The 27,757-nt window shown below is 54.5% G+C and overlaps 1 protein-coding gene and 3 long non-coding RNA genes across 17 annotated transcripts in view; all 4 read left to right on the forward strand.

The window, feature by feature from the left end:
* The window catches only part of LOC118387351 (endophilin-B2), an 88,374-nt gene that overhangs the window by 50,670 nt on the left and 9,947 nt on the right, over positions 1–27,757 (forward strand). The gene's annotated exons all lie outside the window — the stretch shown is intronic.
* Positions 1,303–9,859, forward strand: LOC127931748 (uncharacterized). 2 transcript variants are annotated; one of them, XR_008142809.1, is made up of 5 exons: positions 1,303–1,327; positions 2,271–2,356; positions 5,507–5,662; positions 7,152–7,199; positions 9,537–9,859. It is a non-coding gene; the product is annotated as an uncharacterized LOC127931748 (long non-coding RNA). The 2 variants fall into 2 exon arrangements; XR_008142810.1 differs by lacking the exons at positions 1,303–1,327; positions 2,271–2,356; positions 5,507–5,662 and adding an exon at positions 5,965–6,036.
* Positions 10,038–24,024, forward strand: LOC127931749 (uncharacterized). Of its 9 annotated transcripts, none has more exons than XR_008142811.1 (7): positions 10,038–10,212; positions 10,565–10,662; positions 13,200–13,307; positions 22,135–22,222; positions 22,653–22,696; positions 22,783–22,888; positions 23,548–24,024. It is a non-coding gene; the product is annotated as an uncharacterized LOC127931749 (long non-coding RNA). The 9 variants fall into 9 exon arrangements; XR_008142812.1 differs by having other exon boundaries at positions 10,565–10,644; positions 13,178–13,307; XR_008142813.1 differs by having other exon boundaries at positions 10,565–10,608; positions 13,178–13,307.
* LOC127931750 (uncharacterized) lies at positions 24,456–27,378 on the forward strand. Of its 3 annotated transcripts, XR_008142821.1 has the most exons (4): positions 24,456–24,636; positions 24,679–24,732; positions 24,781–24,900; positions 24,945–27,378. It is a non-coding gene; the product is annotated as an uncharacterized LOC127931750 (long non-coding RNA). The 3 variants fall into 3 exon arrangements; XR_008142822.1 differs by having other exon boundaries at positions 24,805–24,950; XR_008142820.1 differs by lacking the exon at positions 24,945–27,378 and having other exon boundaries at positions 24,781–24,932.

Raw genomic sequence — 27,757 nt, forward strand, 5'->3', positions numbered from 1 at the left:
GAGAGGTCGGTCGAGAGAGAGAGAGAGGTCGGTCGAGAGAGAGAGAGGTCGGTCGAGAGAGAGAGAGGTCGGTCGAGAGAGAGAGAGAGTCGGCCGAGAGAGAGAGAGAGAGGTCGGTCGAGAGAGAGAGAGAGGTCGGTCGAGAGAGAGAGAGAGAGAGGTCGGTAGAGAGAGAGAGAGGTCGGAGAGAGGTCGGTCGAGAGAGAGAGAGAGAGAGAGGTCGAGAGAGAGAGAGAGAGAGAGGTCGGTCGAGAGAGAGAGAGAGAGGTCGGTCGAGAGAGAGAGAGAGAGAGGTCGGTCGAGAGAGAGAGAGAGAGGTCGGTCGAGAGAGAGAGAGAGAGAGAGGTCGAGAGAGAGAGGTAGGTCGAGAGAGAGGTAGGTCGAGAGAGAGGTAGGTCGAGAGAGAGGTAGGTCGAGAGAGAGGTAGGTCGAGAGAGAGGTAGGTCGAGAGAGAGAGGTAGGTCGAGAGAGAGAGAGAGAGGTCGAGAGAGAGAGAGAGCGGTCGAGAGAGAGAGAGGTCGGTCGAGAGAGAGAGAGGTCGGTCGAGAGAGAGAGAGGGCGGGCGAGAGAGAGAGAGGTCGGTCGAGAGAGAGAGAGGTCGGTCGAGAGAGAGAGAGGGTCGGTCGAGAGAGAGAGAGGGTCGGTCGAGAGAGAGAGGTCGGTCGAGAGAGAGAGAGGTCGGTCGAGAGAGAGAGAGGTCGGTCGAGAGAGAGAGAGGTCGGTCGAGAGAGAGAGAGGTCGGTCGAGAGAGAGAGAGGTCGGTCGAGAGAGAGAGAGGTCGGTCGAGAGAGAGAGAGAGAGAGAGGTCGAGAGAGAGAGAGAGGTCGAGAGAGAGAGAGGGCGAGAGAGAGAGAGGTCGAGAGAGAGAGAGAGAGAGGTCGAGAGAGAGAGAGAGAGAGGTCGGTCGAGAGAGAGAGAGAGAGAGGGCGAGAGAGAGAGAGAGAGGGCGAGAGAGAGAGAGAGAGGTCGGTCGAGAGAGAGAGGTCGGTCGAGAGAGAGAGGTAGGTCGAGAGAGAGAGGTAGGTCGAGAGAGAGAGGTAGGTCGAGAGAGAGAGGTAGGTCGAGAGAGAGAGAGGTAGGTCGAGAGAGAGAGAGAGAGAGAGGTCGGTCGAGAGAGAGAGAGAGAGAGAGAGGTCGAGAGAGAGAGAGAGGTCGAGAGAGAGAGAGGTCGAGAGAGAGAGAGGTCGAGAGAGAGAGGTCGAGAGAGAGAGAGAGGTCGGTCGAGAGAGAGAGAGAGAGAGGTCGGTCGAGAGAGAGAGAGGGTCGGTCGAGAGAGAGAGAGAGAGAGAGGGTCGGTCGAGAGAGAGAGAGAGAGAGAGAGAGGTCGGTCGAGAGAGAGAGGTAGGTCGAGAGAGAGAGGTAGGTCGAGAGAGAGAGGTAGGTCGAGAGAGAGTAGGTCGAGAGAGAGAGGTAGGTCGAGAGAGAGAGAGAGGTCGAGAGAGAGAGAGAGAGGTCGAGAGAGAGGTCGGTCGAGAGAGAGGTCGGTCGAGAGAGAGAGGTAGGTCGAGAGAGAGAGGTAGGTCGAGAGAGAGAGGTCGGTCGAGAGAGAGAGAGAGGTCGGTCGAGAGAGAGAGAGAGGTAGGTCGAGAGAGAGAGAGGTCGGTCGAGAGAGAGAGAGAGGTCGGTCGAGAGAGAGAGAGAGAGGGTCGGAGAGAGAGAGAGAGAGAGAGGTCGGTCGAGAGAGAGAGAGAGAGAGGTCGAGAGAGAGAGAGAGGTCGGTCGAGAGAGAGAGAGAGAGGTCGGTCGAGAGAGAGAGAGAGAGGTCGGTCGGTCGAGAGAGAGAGAGAGAGGTCGGTCGAGAGAGAGAGGTCGGTCGAGAGAGAGAGGTCGGTCGAAAGAGAGAGGTAGGTCGAGAGAGAGAGGTAGGTCGAGAGAGAGAGGTAGGTCGAGAGAGAGAGGTAGGTCGAGAGAGAGAGGTAGGTCGAGAGAGAGAGGTAGGTCGAGAGAGAGAGGTAGGTCGAGAGAGAGAGAGAGAGGTCGAGAGAGAGAGAGAGAGAGAGAGAGAGAGAGAGAGAGAGAGAGAGAGAGAGAGAGAGAGAGAGAGAGAGAGAGAGAGAGAGAGAGAGAGAGAGAGAGAGAGAGAGAGAGAGAGAGAGAGAGAGAGAGAGAGAGAGAGAGAGAGAGAGAGAGAGAGGTAGAGAGAGAGAGAGAGAGGTCGGTCGAGAGAGAGAGAGAGAGAGGTCGAGAGAGAGAGAGAGGTCGGTCGAGAGAGAGAGAGGTCGGTCGAGAGAGAGAGAGGTCGGTCGAGAGAGAGAGAGAGAGAGAGGTAGGTCGAGAGAGAGAGGTAGGTCGAGAGAGAGAGGTAGGTCGAGAGAGAGAGGTAGGTCGAGAGAGAGAGGTAGGTCGAGAGAGAGAGGTAGGTCGAGAGAGAGAGGTAGGTCGAGAGAGAGAGAGGTCGGTCGAGAGAGAGAGAGAGGTCGGTCGAGAGAGAGAGAGGTAGGTCGAGAGAGAGAGGTAGGTCGAGAGAGAGAGAGAGAGAGAGGTCGGTCGAGAGAGAGAGAGAGAGAGAGGTCGGTCGAGAGAGAGAGAGAGAGGTCGGTCGAGAGAGAGAGAGAGAGAGAGGTCGGTCGAGAGAGAGAGAGAGAGAGAGAGAGAGAGGTCGGTCGGTCGAGAGAGAGAGAGAGGTCGGTCGAGAGAGAGAGAGAGAGAGAGAGAGGTAGGTCGAGAGAGAGAGAGAGAGGTAGGTCGAGAGAGAGAGAGAGAGGTCGGTCGAGAGAGAGAGAGAGAGGTCGAGAGAGAGAGAGAGGTCGAGAGAGAGAGAGGTCGAGAGAGAGAGAGAGGGAGGTCGGTCGAGAGAGAGAGAGAGGTCGGGCGAGAGAGAGAGAGAGAGAGGTCGGGCGAGAGAGAGAGGTCGGTCGAGAGAGAGAGGGAGGTCGAGAGAGAGAGGTAGGGCGAGAGAGAGGTAGGTCGAGAGAGAGAGGTAGGTCGAGAGAGAGAGGTAGGTCGAGAGAGAGAGGTAGGTCGAGAGAGAGAGGTAGGTCGAGAGAGAGAGGTAGGTCGAGAGAGAGAGAGAGAGGTCGGTCGAGAGAGAGAGAGAGAGGTCGGTCGAGAGAGAGAGAGAGAGAGAGAGGTCGAGAGAGAGAGAGAGAGAGAGAGGTCGGTCGGTCGAGAGAGAGAGAGAGAGAGAGGTCGAGAGAGAGAGAGAGAGAGAGAGAGAGAGAGAGAGAGAGAGAGAGAGAGAGAGAGAGAGAGAGAGAGAGAGAGAGAGAGAGAGAGAGAGAGAGAGAGAGAGAGAGAGAGAGAGAGAGAGAGAGAGAGAGAGAGAGAGAGGTCGAGAGAGAGAGAGAGAGAGTCGGTCGAGAGAGAGAGAGAGAGAGAGAGAGAGAGAGGTCGGTCGAGAGAGAGAGAGAGAGAGAGAGAGAGAGAGGTCGGTCGAGAGAGAGAGAGAGAGAGGTCGAGAGAGAGAGAGAGAGAGAGGTCGAGAGAGAGAGAGAGAGAGAGAGGTCGAGAGAGAGAGAGGTCGGTCGAGAGAGAGAGGTAGGTCGAGAGAGAGAGAGAGGTCGGAGAGAGAGAGAGAGGTCGGTCGAGAGAGAGAGGTCGGTCGAGAGAGAGAGGTCGGTCGAGAGAGAGAGAGAGAGGTCGGTCGAGAGAGAGAGAGGTCGGTCGAGAGAGAGAGAGGTCGGCTCGAGAGAGAGAGAGGTCGGTCGAGAGAGAGAGAGAGGTCGGTCGAGAGAGAGAGAGGTCGGCCGAGAGAGAGAGAGGTCGGTCGAGAGAGAGAGAGAGGTCGGTCGAGAGAGAGAGGTCGAGAGAGAGAGGTCGAGAGAGAGAGAGAGAGGTCGAGAGAGGCTCGAGAGAGAGAGAGGTCGAGAGAGAGAGAGAGAGGTCGGTCGAGAGAGAGAGGTCGGTCGAGAGAGAGAGGTCGGTCGAGAGAGAGGTCGGTCGAGAGAGAGAGGTCGGTCGAGAGAGAGAGGTCGGTCGAGAGAGAGAGGTCGGTCGAGAGAGAGAGGTCGGTCGAGAGAGAGGTCGGTCGAGAGAGAGAGAGAGAGAGATAGAGAGAGAGAGATATAGAGAGAGAGATAGAGGGCGGCCCATATAGAGAGAGATATCTCGAGAGAGAGAGGTAGGTCGAGAGAGAGAGGTCGGTCGAGAGAGAGAGGTAGGTCGAGAGAGAGAGGTAGGTCGAGAGAGAGAGGTAGGTCGAGAGAGAGGTCATCGAGAGAGAGAGAGAGTAGGTCGAGAGAGAGAGAGAGGTCGAGAGAGAGAGAGAGAGGTCGGTCGAGAGAGAGAGAGAGAGAGAGAGGTCGGTCGAGAGAGAGAGAGAGAGAGGTCGAGAGAGAGAGAGAGAGAGAGAGAGGTCGGTCGAGAGAAAGAGAGAGAGAGAGGTCGGTCGAGAGAGAGAGAGAGAGGTAGAGAGAGAGAGAGAGAGAGGTCGGTCGAGAGAGAGAGAGAGGGTCGGTCGAGAGAGAGAGAGAGGTCGGTCGAGAGAGAGAGAGAGGTCGGTCGAGAGAGGTCGGTCGAGAGAGGCCGGTCGAGAGAGAGAGAGAGGTCGGCCGAGAGAGAGAGAGAGAGAGAGAGAGGTCGGTCGAGAGAGAGAGAGAGAGGTCGAGAGAGAGAGAGAGAGAGAGAGTCGGTCGAGAGAGAGAGAGAGAGGTCGGTCGAGAGAGAGAGAGAGAGGTCGGTCGAGAGAGAGAGAGAGAGGTCGGTCGAGAGAGAGAGAGAGAGGTCGGTCGAGAGAGAGAGAGAGAGGTCGGTCGAGAGAGAGAGAGAGAGAGAGGTCGGTCGAGAGAGAGAGAGAGAGGTCGGTCGAGAGAGAGAGAGGTCGGTCGAGAGAGAGAGAGGTCGGTCGAGAGAGAGAGAGCGGTCGAGAGAGAGAGGGAGGTCGAGAGAGAGAGAGAGGTCGAGAGAGAGAGAGGTCGAGAGAGAGAGGTAGGTCGAGAGAGAGAGGGAGGTCGAGAGAGAGAGAGAGGTCGGTCGAGAGAGAGAGAGGTCGGTCGAGAGAGAGAGAGGTCGGTCGAGAGAGAGAGAGGTCGGTCGAGAGAGAGAGAGAGAGGTCGGCCGAGAGAGAGAGAGAGAGAGAGGTCGGTCGAGAGAGAGAGAGAGAGGTCGGTCGAGAGAGAGAGAGAGAGGTCGGTCGAGAGAGAGAGAGAGGTCGGTCGAGAGAGAGAGGTCGGTCGAGAGAGAGAGAGAGAGTCGGTCGAGAGAGAGAGAGAGAGGTCGGTCGAGAGAGAGAGAGAGAGGTCGGTCGAGAGAGAGAGAGGTCGGTCGAGAGAGAGAGAGGTCGGTCGAGAGAGAGAGAGAGAGGTCGAGAGAGAGAGAGAGAGAGGTCGAGAGAGAGAGAGAGAGAGAGGTCGGGAGAGAGAGAGAGAGGTCGGTCGAGAGAGAGAGAGGTCGGCCGAGAGAGAGAGAGAGGTCGGTCGAGAGAGAAAGAGAGAGGTCGGTCGAGAGAGAGAGAGAGAGGTCGGTCGAGAGAGAGAGAGAGAGGTCGGTCGAGAGAGAGAGAGAGAGGGTCGGTCGAGAGAGAGAGAGAGGTCGGTCGAGAGAGAGAGAGGTCGGTCGAGAGAGAGAGGTAGGTCGAGAGAGAGAGGTAGGTCGAGAGAGAGAGGTAGGTCGAGAGAGAGAGGTCGGTCGAGAGAGAGAGAGAGGTCGGTCGAGAGAGAGAGAGGTCGGCCGAGAGAGAGAGAGGTCGGTCGAGAGAGAGAGGTCGAGAGAGAGAGAGAGGTCGGTCGAGAGAGAGAGAGAGGTCGAGAGAGAGAGAGGTCGAGAGAGAGAGAGGTCGAGAGAGAGAGGTCGGTCGAGAGAGAGAGAGGTCGGTCGAGAGAGAGAGAGAGGTCGGTCGAGAGAGAGAGAGAGGTCGGAGAGAGAGAGAGAGGTCGGTCGAGAGAGAGAGAGAGAGGTCGAGAGAGAGAGAGAGAGAGAGGTCGGTCGAGAGAGAGAGAGAGAGAGGTCGGAGAGAGAGAGAGAGAGAGAGGTCGGTCGAGAGAGAGAGAGAGAGGTCGGTCGAGAGAGAGAGAGGTCGGTCGAGAGAGAGAGAGAGGTCGGTCGAGAGAGAGAGGTCGGTCGAGAGAGAGAGAGAGGTCGAGAGAGAGAGAGAGGTCGGTCGAGAGAGAGAGAGGTCGGTCGAGAGAGAGAGAGGTCGGTCGAGAGAGAGAGAGTCGGTCGAGAGAGAGAGAGAGGTCGGTCGAGAGAGAGAGAGAGAGGTCGGTCGAGAGAGAGAGAGAGAGAGAGGTCGGGAGAGAGAGAGAGAGAGAGGTCGGTCGAGAGAGAGAGAGAGAGGTCGGTCGAGAGAGAGAGAGAGAGGTCGGCCGAGAGAGAGAGAGAGAGGTCGGTCGAGAGAGAGAGAGAGGTCGGTCGAGAGAGAGAGAGAGAGGTCGGTCGAGAGAGAGAGGAGGTCGGTCGAGAGAGAGAGAGAGAGGTCGGTCGAGAGAGAGAGAGAGGTCGGTCGAGAGAGAGAGGTCGGTCGAGAGAGAGAGGTAGGTCGAGAGAGAGAGGTAGGTCGAGAGAGAGAGGTAGGTCGAGAGAGAGAGGTAGGTCGAGAGAGAGAGAGGTCGGTCGAGAGAGAGAGGTCGGTCGAGAGAGAGAGAGGTCGGTCGAGAGAGAGAGGTCGGTCGAGAGAGAGAGGTAGGTCGAGAGAGAGAGAGAGAGAGGTCGGTCGAGAGAGAGAGAGAGGTCGGTCGAGAGAGAGAGAGAGAGAGAGGTCGGTCGAGAGAGAGAGAGAGAGAGGTCGGTCGAGAGAGAGAGGTCGGTCGAGAGAGAGAGGTAGGTCGAGAGAGAGAGAGAGGTCGGTCGAGAGAGAGAGAGAGGTCGGTCGAGAGAGAGAGAGAGAGAGGTCGGTCGAGAGAGAGAGAGAGAGAGGTCGGTCGAGAGAGAGAGAGAGAGGTCGGTCGAGAGAGAGGTCGGTCGAGAGAGAGGTAGGTCGAGAGAGAGAGAGGTCGAGAGAGAGTAGGTCGAGAGAGAGAGGTAGGTCGAGAGAGAGAGGTAGGTCGAGAGAGAGAGGTAGGTAGGTCGAGAGAGAGAGGTAGGTAGGTCGAGAGAGAGAGAGGTCGGTCGAGAGAGAGAGAGGTCGGTCGAGAGAGAGAGAGAGGTCGGCCGAGAGAGAGAGGTCGGCCGAGAGAGAGAGGTCGGTCGAGAGAGAGAGGTCGGTCGAGAGAGAGAGAGGAGGTCGAGAGAGAGAGAGAGGTCGGTCGAGAGAGAGAGAGAGAGAGTCGAGAGAGAGAGAGAGAGAGGTCGAGAGAGAGAGAGGTCGGTCGAGAGAGAGAGAGGTCGGTCGAGAGAGAGAGAGGTCGGCCGAGAGAGAGAGAGGTCGGTCGAGAGAGAGAGAGGTCGAGAGAGAGAGGTCGGTCGAGAGGTCGAGAGAGAGAGGTCGGTCGAGAGAGAGAGAGAGAGGTCGGTCGAGAGAGAGAGAGAGGTCGGTCGAGAGAGAGAGAGAGAGGTCGGTCGAGTCGAGAGAGAGAGAGAGAGAGGTCGAGAGAGAGAGAGAGAGGTCGGTCGAGAGAGAGAGGTCGGTCGAGAGAGAGGTAGGTCGAGAGAGAGAGGTAGGTCGAGAGAGAGAGGTAGGTCGAGAGAGAGAGAGAGAGGTCGGAGAGAGAGAGAGAGAGAGGGTCGGTCGAGAGAGAGAGAGAGAGAGAGAGAGGTCGGTCGAGAGAGAGAGGTCGAGAGAGAGAGAGAGGTCGGTCGAGAGAGAGAGAGAGGTCGGTCGAGAGAGAGAGGTAGGTCGAGAGAGAGAGAGAGGGTCGGTCGAGAGAGAGAGAGAGGTCGGTCGAGAGAGAGAGAGGGTCGGCCGAGAGAGAGAGAGGTCGGTCGAGAGAGAGAGAGAGAGGTCGGCCGAGAGAGAGAGAGAGAGAGAGAGGTCGAGAGAGAGAGGTAGGTCGAGACAGAGAGGTAGGTCGAGAGAGAGAGGTAGGTCGAGAGAGAGAGGTAGGTCGAGAGAGAGAGGTAGGTCGAGAGAGAGAGGTAGGTCGAGAGAGAGAGAGAGGTCGGTCGAGAGAGAGAGAGAGAGGTAGGTCGAGAGAGAGAGGTAGGTCGAGAGAGAGAGAGGTCGAGAGAGAGAGGTAGGTCGAGAGAGAGAGGTAGGTCGAGAGAGAGAGAGAGGTCGGTCGAGAGAGAGAGAGGGCGGTCGGTCGAGAGAGAGAGGTCGGTCGAGAGAGAGAGGTAGGTCGAGAGAGAGAGGTAGGTCGAGAGAGAGAGGTAGGTCGAGAGAGAGAGAGAGGTCGGTCGAGAGAGAGAGAGTAGGTCGAGAGAGAGAGGTAGGTCGAGAGAGAGAGAGGGTCGGTCGAGAGAGAGAGAGAGAGTCGGTCGAGAGAGAGAGAGAGAGTCGGTCGAGAGAGAGAGAGAGAGGTCGGTCGAGAGAGAGAGAGAGGTCGGTCGAGAGAGAGAGAGAGAGGTCGGTCGAGAGAGAGAGAGAGAGGCTCTGTCGAGAGAGAGAGAGAGAGAGAGGTCGGTCGAGAGAGAGAGAGAGGTGGTCGAGAGAGAGGTCGGTCGAGAGAGAGAGGTCGGTCGAGAGAGAGAGGTCGGTCGAGAGAGAGAGAGAGGTAGGTCGAGAGAGAGAGGTAGGTCGAGAGAGAGAGGTAGGTCGAGAGAGAGAGGTAGGTCGAGAGAGAGAGGTAGGTCGAGAGAGAGAGAGAGGGTCGGTCGAGAGAGAGAGAGAGAGGGTCGGTCGAGAGAGAGAGAGGTCGAGAGAGAGAGAGAGGTCGAGAGAGAGAGAGAGGTCGAGAGAGAGAGAGGTCGAGAGAGAGAGAGAGAGAGAGAGGTCGAGAGAGAGAGAGAGGTCGGTCGAGAGAGAGAGAGAGAGAGAGAGAGAGGTCGGGTCGAGAGAGAGAGAGAGGTCGGTCGAGAGAGAGAGGTCGGTCGAGAGAGAGAGAGAGAGGTCGGTCGAGAGAGAGAGAGAGAGGTCGGTCGAGAGAGAGAGAGAGAGAGGAGGTCAGTCGAGAGAGAGAGGTAGGTCGAGAGAGAGAGGTCAGTCGAGAGAGAGAGGTAGGTCGAGAGAGAGAGGTAGGTCGAGAGAGAGAGGTAGGTCGAGAGAGAGAGGTAGGTCGAGAGAGAGAGGTAGGTCGAGAGAGAGAGGTAGGTCGAGAGAGAGAGGTAGGTCGAGAGAGAGAGGTAGGTCGAGAGAGAGAGAGTAGGTCGAGAGAGAGAGAGGTAGGTCGAGAGAGAGAGAGGTAGGTCGAGAGAGAGAGAGGTCGGTCGAGAGAGAGAGAGAGAGAGGTCCTAGGTCGGAGAGAGAGAGAGGAGAGGTCGGTCGAGAGAGAGAGAGGTCGAGAGAGAGGTAGGTCGAGAGAGAGAGAGAGAGAGAGTCGGTCGAGAGAGAGAGAGAGAGGTCGGTCGAGAGAGAGAGAGAGAGGTCGAGAGAGAGAGAGAGAGAGAGAGAGGTCGGTCGAGAGAGAGAGAGAGAGAGAGAGAGGCCGGTCGAGAGAGAGAGAGAGAGAGAGAGAGGTAGGTCGAGAGAGAGAGAGAGAGGTCGGTCGAGAGAGAGAGAGAGGTCGGTCGAGAGAGAGAGAGAGAGAGTCGGTCGAGAGAGAGAGGTCGGTCGAGAGAGAGAGGTCGAGAGAGAGAGAGGTCGAGAGAGAGAGAGAGAGAGGTCGGTCGAAAGAGAGAGAGAGAGGTCGGTCGAGAGAGAGAGAGAGGTCGGTCGAGAGAGAGAGAGGTCGGTCGAGAGAGAGAGAGAGAGAGAGAGGTCGGTCGAGAGAGAGAGGTAGGTCGAGAGAGAGAGGTAGGTCGAGAGAGAGAGGTAGGTCGAGAGAGAGAGGTAGGTCGAGAGAGAGAGGTAGGTCGAGAGAGAGAGGTAGGTCGAGAGAGAGAGGTAGGTCGAGAGAGAGAGGTAGGTCGAGAGAGAGAGGTAGGTCGAGAGAGAGAGGTAGGTCGAGAGAGAGAGGTAGGTCGAGAGAGAGAGAGAGAGGTCGGTCGAGAGAGAGAGAGGAGGTCGGTCGAGAGAGAGAGAGAGGTCGGTCGAGAGAGAGAGAGAGAGGTCGGTCGAGAGAGAGAGAGAGAGAGAGAGAGAGAGTCGAGAGAGAGAGGTCGGTCGAGAGAGAGAGAGAGAGAGAGAGAGAGAGGTCGGTCGAGAGAGAGAGAGAGAGAGAGAGAGAGAGGTCGAGAGAGAGAGAGAGAGAGAGAGAGGTCGGTCGGTCGAGAGAGAGAGAGGTCGGTCGAGAGAGAGAGAGAGAGAGAGGTCGGTCGAGAGAGAGAGGTCGGTCGAGAGAGAGGTCGGTCGAGAGAGAGAGGTCGGTCGAGAGAGAGAGGTCGGTCGAGAGAGAGAGGTCGGTCGAGAGAGAGAGGTCGGTCGAGAGAGAGAGGTCGGTCGAGAGAGAGAGGTCGGTCGAGAGGTCGGTCGAGAGAGAGAGAGGTCGGTCGAGAGAGAGAGAGAGGTCGGTCGAGAGAGAGAGAGGTCGGTCGAGAGAGAGAGAGAGAGTCGGTCGAGAGAGAGAGAGGTCGGTCGAGAGAGAGAGAGAGGTCGAGAGAGGAGAGAGGTCGAGAGAGAGAGAGAGAGAGGTCGAGAGAGGTCGAGAGAGAGAGAGGTCGAGAGAGAGAGAGGTCGAGAGAGGTCGAGAGAGGTCGGGCGAGAGAGAGAGGTCGGTCGAGAGAGAGAGGTCGGTCGAGAGAGAGAGGTCGGTCGAGAGAGAGAGGGCGAGAGAGAGAGAGAGAGAGAGAGAGAGGGCGGTCGAGAGAGAGAGAGAGGTCGGTCGAGAGAGAGAGGTAGGTCGAGAGAGAGAGGTAGGTCGAGAGAGAGAGGTAGGTCGAGAGAGAGAGGTAGGTCGAGAGAGAGAGGTAGGTCGAGAGAGAGGTAGGTCGAGAGAGAGAGGTAGGTCGAGAGAGAGAGGTAGGTCGAGAGAGAGAGGTAGGTCGAGAGAGAGAGGTAGGTCGAGAGAGAGAGGTAGGTCGAGAGAGAGAGAGAGAGTCGGTCGAGAGAGAGAGAGAGAGGTCGGTCGAGAGAGAGAGAGAGAGGTCGGTCGAGAGAGAGAGAGAGAGAGAGAGAGGTCGGTCGAGAGAGAGAGAGAGAGAGAGAGGTCGGTCGAGAGAGAGAGAGAGAGAGAGAGAGGTCGGTCGAGAGAGAGAGAGAGAGAGAGAGAGGTCGGTCGAGAGAGAGAGAGAGAGAGAGAGGTCGGTCGAGAGAGAGAGAGAGAGAGAGAGGTCGGTCGAGAGAGAGAGGTCGGTCGAGAGAGAGAGAGGTCGGTCGAGAGAGAGAGGTCGGTCGAGAGAGAGAGATCGGTCGAGAGAGAGAGGTCGGTCGAGAGAGAGAGGTCGGTCGAGAGAGAGAGGTCGGTCGAGAGAGAGAGAGGTCGGTCGAGAGAGAGAGAGGTCGGTCGAGAGAGAGAGAGGTCGGTCGAGAGAGAGAGAGGTCGGTCGAGAGAGAGAGAGGGTCGGTCGAGAGAGAGAGAGGGTCGGTCGAGAGAGAGAGAGGTCGGTCGAGAGAGAGAGAGGTCGGTCGAGAGAGAGAGGTAGGTCGAGAGAGAGAGGTAGGTCGAGAGAGAGAGAGGTCGGTCGAGAGAGAGAGAGAGAGGTCGGTCGAGAGAGAGAGAGGTCGGCCGAGAGAGAGAGAGAGAGAGAGAGAGGTCGGTCGAGAGAGAGAGAGAGAGAGAGAGAGGTCGGTCGAGAGAGAGAGAGAGAGAGAGAGAGAGAGGCGGTCGAGAGAGAGAGAGAGAGAGAGAGAGAGGTCGGTCGAGAGAGAGAGAGAGAGAGAGAGAGAGGTCGGTCGAGAGAGAGAGAGAGAGAGAGAGAGGTCGGTCGAGAGAGAGAGGTCGGTCGAGAGAGAGAGAGGGTCGGTCGAGAGAGAGAGAGAGGTCGAGAGAGAGAGATCGGTCGAGAGAGAGAGGTCGGTCGAGAGAGAGAGGTCGGGGTCGGTCGAGAGAGAGGTCGGTCGAGAGAGAGAGAGGTCGGTCGAGAGAGAGAGAGGTCGGTCGAGAGAGAGAGAGGTCGGTCGAGAGAGAGAGAGGTCGGTCGAGAGAGAGAGAGGTCGGTCGAGAGAGAGAGAGGTCGGTCGAGAGAGAGAGAGGTCGGTCGAGAGAGAGAGAGGTCGGTCGAGAGAGAGAGGTCGGTCGAGAGAGAGAGGTCGGTCGAGAGAGAGAGGTCGGTCGAGAGAGAGAGAGAGGTCGGTCGAGAGAGAGAGGTCGGTCGAGAGAGAGGGTCGAGAGAGAGAGAGAGAGAGAGAGAGAGAGGGCGGTCGAGAGAGAGAGAGAGGGCGGTCGAGAGAGAGAGAGAGGTCGGTCGAGAGAGAGAGAGAGAGGTCGGTCGAGAGAGAGAGAGAGAGAGAGAGAGGTCGGTCGAGAGAGAGAGAGAGAGAGAGAGGTCGGTCGAGAGAGAGAGAGAGAGAGAGAGAGAGAGGTCGGTCGAGAGAGAGAGAGAGAGAGAGAGAGGTCGAGAGAGAGAGAGAGAGGGTCGAGAGAGAGAGAGAGAGAGAGAGGTCGGTCGAGAGAGAGGTCGGTCGAGAGAGAGAGGTCGGTCGGTCGAGAGAGAGAGGTCGGTCGGTCGAGAGAGAGAGAGAGAGAGGAGTCGGTCGAGAGAGAGAGAGGTCGGTCGAGAGAGAGAGGTCGGTCGAGAGAGAGGCCGGTCGAGAGAGAGAGGTAGGTCGGTCGAGAGAGAGAGAGGTCGGTCGAGAGAGAGAGAGGTCGGTCGAGAGAGAGAGAGGTCGGTCGAGAGAGAGAGGGTCGGTCGAGAGAGAGAGAGAGGTCGGTCGAGAGAGAGAGAGTCGGTCGAGAGAGAGAGAGGTCGGTCGAGAGAGAGAGAGAGAGAGAGAGAGAGAGTCGAGAGAGAGAGAGGTCGAGAGAGAGAGAGGTCGAGAGAGAGAGAGGTCGAGAGAGAGAGAGGTCGAGAGAGAGAGAGAGGTCGGTCGAGAGAGAGAGGTCGGTCGAGAGAGAGGTCGGTCGAGAGAGAGAGGTCGGTCGAGAGAGAGAGAGAGAGAGAGGAGAGTCGGTCGAGAGAGAGAGAGGTAGGTCGAGAGAGAGAGAGAGGTCGGCGAGAGAGAGAGAGAGAGAGTCGGTCGAGAGAGAGGTCGGTCGAGAGAGAGAGAGAGGTCGAGAGAGAGAGAGAGGTAGGTCGAGAGAGAGAGAGTAGGTCGAGAGAGAGAGAGGTCGGTCGAGAGAGAGAGAGAGAGAGGTCGGTCGAGAGAGCGAGGTCGGTCGAGAGAGAGAGGTCGGTCGAGAGAGAGAGAGAGGTCGGTCGAGAGAGAGAGAGAGAGAGAGAGGTCGGTCGGTCGAGAGAGAGAGGTCGGTCGGTCGAGAGAGAGAGGTCGGTCGAGAGAGAGAGAGAGGTCGGTCGAGAGAGAGAGAGAGGTAGGTCGAGAGAGAGAGGTAGGTCGAGAGAGAGAGGTAGGTCGAGAGAGAGAGGTAGGTCGAGAGAGAGAGGTAGGTCGAGAGAGAGAGGTAGGTCGAGAGAGAGAGGTCGGTCGAGAGAGAGAGAGAGAGAGGTAGGTCGAGAGAGAGAGGTCGGTCGAGAGAGAGAGAGGTCGAGAGAGAGAGAGAGAGAGGTCGGTCGAGAGAGAGAGAGAGGTAGGTCGAGAGAGAGGTAGGTCGAGAGAGAGGTCGGTCGAGAGAGAGAGAGGTAGGTCGAGAGAGAGAGGTAGGTCGAGAGAGAGAGGTAGGTCGAGAGAGAGAGAGGTAGGTCGAGAGAGAGAGAGTAGGTCGAGAGAGAGAGAGGTCGGTCGAGAGAGAGAGAGGTCGGTCGAGAGAGAGAGAGGTCGGTCGAGAGAGAGAGAGAGGTCGGTCGAGAGAGAGAGAGGCCGGTCGAGAGAGAGAGGTCGGTCGAGAGAGAGAGGTCGGCCGAGAGAGAGAGGTAGGTCGAGAGAGAGAGGTAGGTCGGTCGAGAGAGAGAGAGGTCGAGAGAGAGAGAGAGAGAGAGGTCGAGAGAGAGAGAGAGAGAGGTCGGTCGAGAGAGAGAGAGGTCGGTCGAGAGAGAGGTCGGTCGAGAGAGAGGTCGGTCGAGAGAGAGAGAGAGTCGGTCGAGAGAGAGAGAGAGGTCGGTCGAGAGAGAGAGAGGTCGAGAGAGAGGTCGGTCGAGAGAGAGAGAGAGGTCGGTCGAGAGAGAGAGAGGTCGGTCGAGAGAGAGAGAGAGGTCGGTCGAGAGAGAGGTCGGTCGAGAGAGAGAGAGGTCGAGAGAGAGAGAGAGAGGTCGAGAGAGAGAGAGAGAGAGAGGTCGGTCGAGAGAGAGGGGTCGGTCGAGAGAGAGGGGTCGGTCGAGAGAGAGAGGTCGGTCGAGAGAGAGAGGTCGGTCGAGAGAGAGAGGTCGGTCGAGAGAGAGAGGTCGGTCGAGAGAGAGAGAGGTCGGTCGAGAGAGAGAGAGAGGTCGAGAGAGAGAGAGAGGTCGAGAGAGAGAGAGAGAGGTCGGTCGGTCGAGAGAGAGGTCGGTCGGTCGAGAGAGAGAGAGAGAGAGAGAGAGAGAGAGAGAGAGAGAGAGAGGTCGAGAGAGAGAGAGAGAGAGGTCGGTCGAGAGAGAGAGGTCGAGAGAGAGAGAGAGAGAGGTCGGTCGAGAGAGGTCGGTCGAGAGAGGTCGGTCGAGAGAGGTCGGTCGAGAGAGGTCGGTCGAGAGAGGTCGGTCGAGAGAGGTCGGTCGAGAGAGGTCGGTCGAGAGAGGTCGGTCGAGAGAGAGAGGTCGAGAGAGAGAGGTCGAGAGAGAGGTCGGTCGAGAGAGAGAGAGAGAGGTCGGTCGAGAGAGAGAGAGAGAGAGAGAGTTTGAGTTTTAAATACTTTATTGGGTCTGGGGGCCCACCACACAATAAAAACTCATACAAAACCACAGTTACACATCAATTAAAAACACAACTCCAATTCCTCCTCCACAGTAACTACACACAACAGCCTCTGAATACCCCATATACTCAAAAACAGATCGATATTGTTGACAAGTTTATAATATGCAAACTCAACCCTTAGTCTCGCTGCCAACATTCCCTCCAGCATTCCCACCACATCCACAGACCCCTGTCCCCGAATACTGTTCTTTGGGTCTTCCATATCGCTAATTTTGCTGCCCCTAACAGAAAATTAAGCAACACAACTACACCCTTTGACTGAACCTGTACTTTGGCCCAAATATATACAGTTGGGAAGAGAAAACCTCTCCCAACGTTGAGAACCAATCAGTGATCAGTTGAATCATCCCAACCAACCTGGGACACAGTAAAAACAGATGTGGCAGAGATTCAGACTCAGCACAGAATGGACACCCCTCCCCAACAGTAGGGTCCAGGTGTACCAGATGCATGTTAGTGGCTATAGCTCCATGTATTATCCTCCATTGGAGGTCAGCTGTCCTCTTATCAATAGGCAGTTTATATAATGATCGCCAACAGCCTTTTGGAGAGGCACCTGGACCAAGCACATCCGCCCACCTCGTCGATTTTACCCCTTCCAGGGAAGAGGCATGGGACACCTTTACACATGTTCTGTACATGGCCTTCTTTCCCACCTCCTTGAACTCCCCAGCTCCGGGGTATCGAAGGAAAGCAGCATCCCCACGTCCTCTTCAAATGCCCCTATCGCAGCACTAACAATCAGTGCAGGGAACACATAATCCAGACCCTCCTTCCACCGATCAGAATTGGAAGTGTCAGTCACATACTGCAGATGAGGCACTGGCAACGAGTCGCAGACCTCATCGACGACCTTCCTCAGTAGGCGAGATGATCGGATCCCCGCTCTTTCTCCCAGCTCCTCCAACGATCTGCTCCTGCTCCGCATCAGATGACCCAGCTTGGTACACCCCACGCCTAACAGGCATGAACGTAGGCTAGCTGAACCCAGAACACGGGACTGGATGGCAGTGTTGTGAAAAAGAGGCTCTTCAAAAGCCACATCCCTGGTGGCGTGCAGGCCTTACGGGACTTGACAAAGACTCTCCAAGCCTGCATAACAGACTCATAAAATGGAGTCAGGCCAGTCAAATCACCCCCCTCCAGCTTTAAGAGGAAAAGATGCTTGTCTAAGCCCAAACAGCCCGCTCTCCTCATCAATGTGTAGGCTGTTTCAGCCCAGCTCGAACAGTCTCTGTACAACAATCTCTGGGCTGCTTGGAGCCGGAAAGCCATGATCCTAGAAGAAATGTCCACCAGGCCTTGCCCACCCTCGTGCAGTGGCAGGTACAGGGCTGCAGCTTTGATCCAGTGTTGTCCAGACCAGAAGAAATTGACAAGGGTCCTCTGAAGCTCTTGTATCAGACCCTTTGGTGGCTGCAAAATCATTAGCCTGTGCCACAGGGTAGAGGCAGCAAGATTATTAGCTACCAGGACCCTTCCCCTATAAGACAGCTGGGGTAGCAACCATTTCCATCTTGACAGTCTGGCACACACTTTCTCCAATACACCCTCCCAGTTCTTTTTCTGAAAGACATCAGAGCCTAGAAAAACCCCCAAAGTCTTCATCCCATCTCTGCCCCACTGAAGCCCCCTGGTAACCTTGGAGTGGACCCGCTTGAAGCCGACCTGCCCACAGCGCTTCACTCTTTCCCCAATTGACTCTAGCTGAGGAGGCCCCCTCATACACCTTTAAAGTGTTTGAGAGAACCTTAACATCCTCACCCCTGTAATAAAAACTATCACGTCATCTGCATACGCAGAGAGTGCTATCGTGGGACCCTTCATTACACCTGGCACAGAGAAACCAGTAAGCTTCGCTCTTAAAAAACAAAGCATTGGTTCAATCGCCAGACTATATAACTGCCCTGAAATTGGGCATCCCTGCCTGATGCCCCTTTGGACAGGGATGGGGCAACTTAAACCACCACCCACCTTCACCATACACGAGGCTCCAGCATACAGTAAATTCACCCATGACAGAAAAACATCCCCAAACCCAAAGGCTTTCATTGTTTTAAACAAGTACTGGTGGTCCACACGATCAAAAGCCTTCTCCTGATCTAACGAAAGTAAACCCACATTTACATCAGACAGTTTACAAATGTCTAAAACATCTCTTATTATAAACAAGTTGTCAACAATAGAGCGATCAGGTACACAGTAAGACTGGTCCTTGTGGATCAACAGTCCCAGATACTCTTTCAACCTGTTTGAGAGACATTTAGAAACAATTTTGTATTCTGCGCACAGCAAAGCAACAGGTCTCCAATTTTTTATGAGAGCCAAATCCCCTTTTTGGCAACAGTGAAAGCACCGCACGTTGACAAGATACAGGAAGAGAACCCTCATGAAAAGATTCACACAGCACTTCATAAAAATCCTCCCCAATAGACCCCAAAAGTGCTTATAGAACTCAGATGGTAAACCATCGATGCCAGGGGCTCGGCCTGATGAGAGCTGCATAACTGCTGTGGACAGCTCCTGCAGTGTAATGTCAGCATCCAATACGACTCTCTGCTCAGGTCCCAATTGAGGAAGACCATGTAACAACTGTTCAGTACACAGAGAGTCACAATCCTCCGCCTTATAGAGGACAGAGTAGAAATCCACGGCATGTTGACGCATTTCAATATCATCCGTAGTCACCTTCCCATCAGGGAGACGAAGGCAGACCATCTGTTTACGTTGTAACGTCGACTGTCCGAGGTTAAAAAAGCACTGGGAGCATCCATATCCTTGAGGAAGCGAAACGAGACCTAATCAAGGCACCCTTCACTCTTTCATGCAGAAACGACCTCAGTTCATGTCTCTTGTCCTGTAAGTTCATGACTAGTCCAGGGTCGTTCTGAGTGAGCAGCTTCAATTCAATAGACTTGATATCCTGTTCAAGGGCCTTGATAGTCTCTTTAACTTCAGTTTGAGACAGAGCAGTATACTGTTGACAAAAACTCGTATTTGGGCCTTCCCAACCTCCCACCATTGTCTCAAGGACTCAAAATTCCCTTTATAACCCTCCATTTTTCCCAAAACAACACAAACCTGTCACAAAACATGACATCATGTAACAATTTAACATTAAAATACCAGTAAGGTGATGACCTTCGTGGACAGGACATGTGAATATCAACAGAAACAACATGATGATCAGAAAATCCCACAGGAGTAATGGCACACCTTCCAACCCTACTACAGTATTGCTCAGATACATACAACCTGTCTAACCTGCTGCACTGACACGACCTTCATTAATTTTTAGCCATGTGTACTGCCTAACTTTTGCATTCCTTACTCTCCACACATCAGAAAGCTCAAACTCATTTAATAGGCCAGACAGGCAAGTGGCTGACCGCAGGTGAGGTTCTTCAGCGGTGCGATCAACAGTAAAATCCACTGTACAATTCCAGTCACCCCTAAAACCATACACCCTCTTGATCACACTGTCTTAAGGTTTCCTTTATCTGATCAAAAACAGCAATACGCTCTGTACCCTCATTAGGAGCATAAACATTCAAAAAACAAACAAAAACCCCATAACATCCACCTTGACCAATAAAGCCCGACCCTTGACAATCTCTGTTGTAGATACAACAGTCACCCCTAAGCCTGAGGAAAACAAGATTGCCACCCCAGTACTGAAATTAGTGCCATGACTGAGTACATGCTGCCCCTCCCACCACATACCCCAGTCAACCTCATTTTCCTCATCACTATGTGTCTCCTGTAGGAAAACTACATTAAGCCTTTTCTGTTTTATTACTTCTAAAACCCAAGCCCTCTTATTCCTGTCCCTTCCCCATTAATATTAAGAGAACCTACCCTTAGTACTTCCATATAGAAAAGAGAAAAGAAAAGCAGAAGAGCCCACAGAGAAACCAACAAGAAAAAAGACACCCTATGAGGCATGATCATCATCATTATTCTTTTTTCTTCTCTTAACCTGAACACGTTTCCCACCACCTTTTGCTGCTGCAACAGCAGTAATAAATTTCCTCAAGCGAAACCGCTTCTTCTCACTCAGCTGGTCTAACCCCACCGTCTTCTGTAACACCACAGCTGACCTCACAAACTTATCAACATCAAAATAATCTGCCAATTTGACAGATTTCCCAAAAGTCTGATCCAGAAACTCATTTACCTCCTCTAGATCATAAACTGAGTCCTCGCCATCAGCTGTCATATCTAACGAGATATCCATATCCTTCTCTTGATCCTCCTCAGCTGAGACCACAGACAACTGACTCCCCTCTACCTCATCCCTTTCAACACTCCCCACTTGCACCTCATCACTGTACCAAGCATCTCCTCCACTACCTGGGAGACTAGCCCCACCTGAACATCACTACTCATAGTGGGCATCTCCTCCATTAACTGGGAGCCTAGCTCCACATGAACCCCAGCACTCGTAGTGGGAATCTCCTCCACTACCTGAGAGCTTAGCTCCACATGAAAACCCTCTTGTACCTCATTACTCATAATGGACAACTCCTCCACTACCTGGGAGCCTAGCTCTACATGAACCCCAGCACTCGTAGTGGGCATCTCCTCCACTCCCTGGGAGCCTAGCTCCACATGAACCCCTCCTTTACCCCAGCACTCATACTGGGCACCTGCTCACCAGTCTGAGGAACTGGCTCTTCAGATACATCCTTACCTTCTACAACAATATTTTTCTGCTGCATAACATTACCTTCTAATACAAGTTGCAACCCCGTGCCCTCAACAAGGATAACTTGTTCCTCAGCAACAGGTGCTTGTGGCTGCTCTACCGCTGTCAGCTCACCTCTCCCTACATCAGCGGGCCCAGGCGTTACGATAACCACCTGTGCCCCTCCCTCTGCCTTCTCCCTTTTCGGGCAAGCATGTCGCTTATGACCAAACTCTCCACACTCAAAACACCGTTGATTACCCGTACTAGCATAAACCATATACAATCTGTTGTCATACTTGATTTTAAACGATAACTCTAAAGTCTGCTCCGGTGAGTCCAAAACATAAACACCTGTCGCCGAAATGACATTACCTGTTTCAACGCCGGGTGTTTGCAACCCAACGGGACAACCTTAATTGAACTGGCGAACTTCCCAAAGCGCAGTAACTCGCGCCTCCAATAGCTCATTTGGAATAAACGGTGGTACATTTGAAATCGTTACCCTTGTTGACGGGGAAAAAGCGGCGAACTTGAATAAACATTCCTTTAAGAAGTACACCATGCTCAACCATACGATCTACCAGACACTCTTCTTTAAGAAATACCACCACAGCTTTATTCATCCGAGATGCATAAGCGATATTCTCATATCCTACCTTCTCTCCTACGGCGACCAGAAACTCCTCCACCGTGACAGCAGCTTCAGTAACACACCTAAAGCCGTGCCGAAGTGACAGGGACGGCATCCCCATTCGGGCTGCCATCCCCGCCAAAATCTGGGTAATTCTGATACGCAAAACAAAACACTTAATTCTACCACACAAAAAAAATAATAACGTTAATCATGCACCAAAACAAAATGCCACCAAGAAATAGAAAACCGAAAGAAAGTTGTGAATATCTAACTCTCCACAACACACGCACTCCTTCACTCAAACAATTCCCAGCATGCACCAATCACTCCCAGCATGCAGAGAGAGAGAGAGAGAGAGAGAGGAGGGAGGTCGGTCGAGAGAGGGAGGTCGGTCGAGAGAGAGGGAGGTCGGTCGAGAGAGAGAGGGAGGTCGGTCGAGAGAGAGGAGGTCGGTCGAGAGAGAGGGAGGTCGGTCGAGAGAGAGAGAGGTCGGTCGAGAGAGAGAGAGAGGTCGGTCGAGAGAGAGAGAGGTCGGTCGAGAGAGAGAGGTCGGTCGAGAGAGAGAGGTCGGTCGAGAGAGAGAGGTCGGTCGAGAGAGAGAGGTCGGTCGAGAGAGAGAGGTCGGTCGAGAGAGAGAGAGAGGTCGGTCGAGAGAGAGAGAGGTCGAGAGAGAGAGAGAGGTCGAGAGAGAGAGAGGAGGTCGAGAGAGAGAGAGGTCGAGAGAGAGAGAGAGAGAGGGTCGAGAGAGAGGTCGGCCGAGAGAGAGAGAGAGGGTCGGTCGAGAGAGAGAGGTCGGTCGAGAGAGAGAGAGAGAGGTCGGTCGAGAGAGAGAGAGAGAGAGGTCGGTCGAGAGAGAGAGAGGGTCGGTCGAGAGAGAGAGAGGTCGGGTCGAGAGAGAGAGAGAGAGAGGTCGGTCGAGAGAGAGAGAGAGAGAGAGGTCGGTCGAGAGAGAGAGAGAGAGAGAGAGAGAGGTCGAGAGAGAGAGAGAGAGAGAGGGTCGGTCGAGAGAGAGAGGTCGGTCGAGAGAGAGAGGTCGGTCGAGAGAGAGAGAGAGAGAGAGAGAGAGGTCGGTCGAGAGAGAGAGAGAGAGAGAGAGGTCGGTCGAGAGAGAGAGGTCGGTCGGTCGAGAGAGAGAGGTCGGTCGAGAGAGAGAGAGAGGTCGGTCGAGAGAGAGAGAGAGGTCGGTCGAGAGAGAGAGAGGTCGGCCGAGAGAGAGAGAGGTCGGTCGAGAGAGAGAGAGAGAGGTCGAGAGAGAGAGAGGTCGGTCGAGAGAGAGAGAGGTCGGTCGAGAGAGAGAGAGGTCGGTCGAGAGAGAGAGAGGTCGGTCGAGAGAGAGAGAGGGTCGGTCGAGAGAGAGAGGTCGGTCGAGAGAGAGAGGTCGGTCGAGAGAGAGAGGTCGGTCGAGAGAGAGAGGAGGTCGAGAGAGAGAGGTCGGTCGAGAGAGAGAGAGGTCGGTCGGTCGAGAGAGAGAGGGTCGGTCGGTCGAGAGAGAGAGGGAGGTCGGTCGAGAGAGAGAGGTCGGTCGGTCGAGAGAGAGAGGTCGGTCGAGAGAGAGGTCGGTCGAGAGAGAGGTCGGTCGAGAGAGAGAGGTCGAGAGAGGTCGGTCGAGAGAGAGAGGTCGGCCGAGAGAGGTCGAGAGAGAGAGAGGTCGGTCGAGAGAGAGGTCGGGTCGGTCGAGAGAGAGGTCGGTCGGTCGAGAGAGAGGTCGGTCGGTCGAGAGAGAGGTCGGTCGGTCGAGAGAGAGAGGTCGGTCGAGAGAGAGAGGTCGGGTCGAGAGAGAGAGGTCGGTCGAGAGAGAGAGGTCGGTCGAGAGAGAGAGGTCGGTCGGTCGAGAGGTCGGCCGGTCGAGAGAGAGGTCGGTCGAGAGAGAGAGGTCGGTCGGTCGAGAGAGAGAGGTCGGTCGAGAGAGAGAGAGAGGTCGAGAGAGAGAGGTCGAGAGAGAGAGGTCGGTCGAGAGAGAGAGAGAGAGAGCGAGGTCGGTCGAGAGAGAGAGAGAGGTCGGTCGGTCGAGAGAGAGAGGTCGGTCGGTCGAGAGAGAGAGGTCGGTCGGTCGAGAGAGAGAGGTCGGTCGGTCGAGAGAGAGAGAGTGGGTCGGTCGAGAGAGAGAGAGAGGTCGGTCGAGAGAGAGAGAGAGAGGTCGGTCGAGAGAGAGAGAGAGGTCGGTCGAGAGAGAGAGAGAGGTCGGTCGAGAGAGAGAGAGAGGTCGGTCGAGAGAGAGAGAGAGGTCGAGAGAGAGAGGTCGGTCGAGAGAGAGAGAGAGAGAGAGAGAGAGGTCGGTCGAGAGAGAGAGAGGTAGGTCGAGAGAGAGGTAGGTCGAGAGAGAGGTAGGTCGAGAGAGAGAGAGAGGTCGAGAGAGAGAGAGAGGTCGGTCGAGAGAGAGAGAGAGATAGGTCGAGAGAGAGAGGTAGGTCGAGAGAGAGAGGTAGGTCGAGAGAGAGAGGTAGGTCGAGAGAGAGAGGTAGGTCGAGAGAGAGAGGTAGGTCGAGAGAGAGAGGTAGGTCGAGAGGTAGGTCGAGAGAGAGAGAGAGGTCGAGAGAGAGAGGTCGGTCGAGAGAGAGAGAGAGGTCGGTCGAGAGAGAGAGAGAGGTAGGGCGAGAGAGAGAGAGAGAGGTAGGTCGAGAGAGAGAGAGAGGTGGGTCGAGAGAGAGAGAGAGGTCGGTCGAGAGAGAGAGAGAGGTAGGTCGAGAGAGAGAGAGAGGTAGGTCGAGAGAGAGAGAGAGGGAGGTCGAGAGAGAGAGAGAGGTAGGTCGAGAGAGAGAGAGAGGTAGGTCGAGAGAGAGAGAGGTAGGTCGAGAGAGAGAGAGAGGTAGGTCGAGAGAGAGAGAGAGGTAGGTCGAGAGAGAGAGAGAGGTAGGTCGAGAGAGAGAGAGAGGTAGGTCGAGAGAGAGAGGTCGGTCGAGAGAGAGAGGTCGGTCGAGAGAGAGAGGTCGGTCGAGAGAGAGAGGTCGGTCGAGAGAGAGAGGTCGGTCGAGAGAGAGAGGTAGGTCGAGAGAGAGAGAGAGAGAGAGGTAGGTCGAGAGAGAGAGAGAGAGAGAGAGAGAGAGGTCGGTCGAGAGAGAGAGAGAGAGAGAGAGGTCGGTCGAGAGAGAGAGAGAGAGAGAGAGGTCGAGAGAGGTCGGTCGAGAGAGGTCGGTCGAGAGAGGTCGGTCGAGAGAGAGAGGTCGGTCGAGAGAGAGAGAGGTCGAGAGAGAGAGAGAGAGGTCGGTCGAGAGAGAGAGAGAGAGAGGGTCGGTCGGTCGAGAGAGAGAGAGGTCGGTCGGTAGAGAGAGAGAGAGGGAGGTCGGTCGAGAGAGAGGGAGGGAGGTCGGTCGAGAGAGAGAGAGGTCGGTCGAGAGAGAGAGAGAGGTCGGTCGAGAGAGAGAGAGCGGTCGAGAGAGAGAGAGAGGGCGGTCGAGAGAGAGAGAGAGAGGTCGGTCGAGAGAGAGAGAGAGGTCGGTCGAGAGAGAGAGAGAGGGTCGAGAGAGAGAGAGAGAGTCGAGAGAGAGAGAGAGAGAGGTCGAGAGAGAGAGAGAGGTAGGTCGAGAGAGAGAGAGGTCGGTCGAGAGAGAGAGAGGTAGGTCGAGAGAGAGAGAGAGGTAGGTCGAGAGAGAGAGAGAGGTAGGTCGAGAGAGAGAGAGAGGTAGGTCGAGAGAGAGAGAGAGGTAGGTCGAGAGAGAGAGAGAGGTAGGTCGAGAGAGAGAGAGAGGTAGGTCGAGAGAGAGAGGTCGGTCGAGAGAGAGAGGTCGGTCGAGAGAGAGAGGTCGGTCGAGAGAGAGAGGTCGGTCGAGAGAGAGAGGTAGGTCGAGAGAGAGAGGTAGGTCGAGAGAGAGAGGTAGGTCGAGAGAGAGAGGTAGGTCGAGAGAGAGAGGTAGGTCGAGAGAGAGAGGTAGGTCGAGAGAGAGAGGTAGGTCGAGAGAGAGAGGTCGGTCGAGAGAGAGAGAGAGAGAGGTCGGTCGAGAGAGAGAGAGAGAGAGGTCGGTCGAGAGAGAGAGAGAGAGAGAGGTCGGTCGAGAGAGAGAGAGAGAGGTCGGTCGAGAGAGAGAGAGAGAGAGGTCGGTCGAGAGAGGTCGGTCGAGAGAGGAGAGGTCGAGAGAGGGAGGTCGAGAGAGAGAGGTCGGTCGAGAGAGAGAGAGAGGGAGAGAGAGAGAGAGAGAGGGCGGTCGAGAGAGAGAGAGAGAGGTCGGTCGGTCGAGAGAGAGAGAGAGGTCGGTCGGTAGAGAGAGAGAGAGAGAGAGAGAGGGAGGTCGGTCGAGAGAGAGGGAGGTCGGTCGAGAGAGAGAGAGGTCGGTCGAGAGAGAGAGAGAGGTCGGTCGAGAGAGAGAGAGAGGTCGGTCGAGAGAGAGAGAGAGGTCGAGTCGAGAGAGAGAGAGGTCGGTCGAGAGAGAGAGAGAGGTCGAGAGAGAGGAGGTCGGTCGAGAGAGAGAGAGAGGTCGGTCGAGAGAGAGAGAGAGAGGTCGAGAGAGAGAGAGGTCGGTCGAGAGAGAGAGGTCGGCCGAGAGAGAGAGGTCGGTCGAGAGAGAGAGAGAGGTCGAGAGAGAGAGAGAGGTCGAGAGAGAGAGAGGTCGAGAGAGAGAGAGGTCGAGAGAGGTCGAGAGAGGTCGAGAGAGGTCGAGAGAGGTCGAGAGAGGTCGAGAGAGGTCGAGAGAGGTCGAGAGAGAGGTGTCGAGAGAGAGGTGTCGAGAGAGGTGTGTCGAGAGAGAGGTGTCGAGAGAGAGGTGTCGAGAGAGAGGTGTCGAGAGATAGGTGTCGAGAGAGGTCGAGACAGACAGACAGAGACAGGTCGAGACAGACAGACAGAGAGAGGTCGAGACAGACAGACAGAGAGAGGTCGAGACAGACAGACAGAGAGAGGTCGAGACAGACAGACAGAGAGAGGTCGAGACAGACAGACAGAGAGAGGTCGAGACAGACAGACAGAGAGAGGTCGAGACAGACAGACAGAGAGAGAGAGAGACAGAGAGAGAGAGAGACAGACAGAGAGAGAGACAGACAGACAGACAGAGAGAGAGAGACAGACAGACAGACAGACAGACAGACAGACAGACAGACAGACAGACAGGTCTGTCGAGACTAAAGTCACGCCGGATACTGGATAGGACAGGAGAAGTACTCCAGATATAACAAACTGACCCTAGCCCCCTGACACATAAACTACTGCAGCATAAATGCTGGAGGCTGAGACCGGAGTGGTCAGGAGACACTGTGGCCCCATCACAGCCCAGACAGGAAGATCACATCAGTGACTCAACCCACTCAAGTGACGCCCCCCTCCTTGGGACGGTACGAAAGAGCCCTAGTAAGCCAGTGACTCAGCCCCTGTAATAGGGTTAGAGGCAGAGAAACCCAGTGGAAAGAAGGGAACCGGCCAGGCAGAGACAGCAAGGGCGGTTCGTTGCTCCAGAGCCTTTGCGTTCACCTTCACACTCCTGGGCCAGACTACACTCAATCATATGACCCACTGAAGAGATGAGTCTTCAGTAAAGACTTAAATGTTGAGACCAAGTCTGCGTCTTTCACATGGGTAGGCAGACCGTTCCATAAAAATGGAGCTCTATAGGAGAAAGCCCTGCCTCCAGCTGTTTGCTTAGAAATTCTAGGGACAATTAGGAGGCCGTAGCGTACGTGTAGGTATGTACGGCAGGACCAAATCAGAGAGATAGGTAGGTGCAAGCCCATGTAATGCTTTGTAGGATAGCAGTAAAACCTTGAAATCAGCCCTTGCCTTGACAGGAAGCCAGTGTCGGGAGGCTAGCACTGGAGTAATATGATAATTTTTTTTGGTTCTAGTCAGGATTCTAGCAGTTGTTGTCAGTGATGTCTGGTGAGAACCTGCCTTACAACAGGCCTACAAGCCCTCAGTCCAGCCTCTCTCAGGCTATTGTGAACAGTCTGAGCACTGATGGAGTGATTGTGAGTTCCTGGTGTAACTCAGGCAGTTGTTGTTGACATCCTGTACCTGTCCTGTAGGTGTGATGTTCGGATTTACCGATCCTGTGCAGGTGTTGTTACACGTGGTCTGCCACTGCGAGGACGATCAGCTGTCAGTCCTGTCTCCCTGTAGCGCTGTCTTAGGCGTCTCACTGTACAGACATTGCAATTTATTGCCTTGGGCACATCTGCAGTCCTCATGTCTCCTTGCAGCATGCCTAAGGCATGTTTATGCAGATGAGCAGGGACCCTGGGCATCTTTCTTTTGGTGTTTTTCAGAGTCATTAGAAATGCCTCTTTAGTGTCCTAAGTTTTCATAACTGTGACCTTAATTGCCTCCGTCTGTAAGCTGTTAGTGTTTTAACGACCGTTCCACAGCTGCATGTTCCTTAATTGTTTATGGTTCATTGAACAAGCATGGGAAACAGTGTTCACAGATCTTCATTGTAAGTGAAGATCTGTGAAGTTATTTGGATCTTTACGAATTATCTTTGGGAGGGTTCTGAAAAAGGAAAATGTATTTTTTTGCTGAGTTTATTACAATATAAAAATGATTTTATTTTATAACAAATGTGCTTTCTCGCGTGTTGGATAGTGGTTGCTGTCCGCGGATCTGAAATACATCAGTGCGCTGTTGAATTGGCACCTTTTCCTAGACTACGTTGCTATGTGCATAATAGTAAAGTTAAGAACAATGCAGTGGAGGCAGCAGCAGAATGAGGAGACGAGAAAACTGCCATTGCTTTATTGTCTAAGAAAGGTGAGGAGAAAGGAAACTCCAATTTTAATTAGGTCTATAATCAATAGCTTAACGGTTAAATGTTCCTGGCTTTATAAATCATTCATATACAGTACTGTGCAAAAGTTTTAGGCAGGTGTGAAAAAATGCTGTAAAGTCGGAATGCTTTCAAAAATAGACATGTTAATTGATAATATTTAAAAATGAACTAAATGCAAAGTGAGTTCTTAATGACTTTCGCTGTATTTTTGGGGTCGTTGTCATGCTGCAGAATAAATTTGAGGCCACTCTGATGCCTCCCTGATGGCATTGCATGATGAATAAGTATCTGCCTGTAGTTCTCAGCATTGAGGAGACCATTAATTCTGACTAAATCCCCAACTCCATTTGCAGAAATTCAGACTTTCAAGGAACCTCCACCATTCACTGTTGAACCTCCACCATGCTTCACTGTTGAACCTCCACCATGCTTCACTGTTGAACCTCCACCATGCTTCACTGTTGCCCGCAGACACTCATTTGTGTACCGCTCTCCAGCCCTTCGGTGAACAAACTGCCTTCTGCTACAGCCAAATAATTCAATTTTGACTCATTAGTCCGGAGCACCTGCTTCCATTTTTCTGCACCCCAGTTCCTGTGTTTTTGTGCATAGTTACATTTACATTTACATTTAAGTCATTTAGCAGATGCTCTTATCCAGAGCGACTTACAAATTGGTGCATACACCTTATGACATCCAGTGGAACAGCCACTTGCATCTAAATCTTTTTTGGGGGAGAAGGGGGGTGAGAAGGATTACTTACCCTTACTTACCCTATCCTAGGTATTCCTTGAAGAGGTGGGGTTTCAGGTGTCTCCGGAAGGTGGTGATTGACTCCGCTGTCCTGGCGTCGTGAGGGAGTTTGTTCCACCATTGGGGGCCAGAGCAGCGAACAGTTTTGACTGGGCTGAGCGGGAACTGTACTTCCTCAGTGGTAGGGAGGCGAGCAGGCCAGAGGTGGATGAACGCAGTGCCCTTGTTTGGGTGTAGGGCCTGATCAGAGCCTGGAGGTACTGAGGTGCCGTTCCCTCACAGCTCCGTAGGCAAGCACCATGGTCTTGTAGCGGATGCGA

This window comes from Oncorhynchus keta, chromosome 9 (assembly GCF_023373465.1).
Source record: "Oncorhynchus keta strain PuntledgeMale-10-30-2019 chromosome 9, Oket_V2, whole genome shotgun sequence".
Lineage (NCBI taxonomy): Eukaryota > Metazoa > Chordata > Actinopteri > Salmoniformes > Salmonidae > Oncorhynchus > Oncorhynchus keta.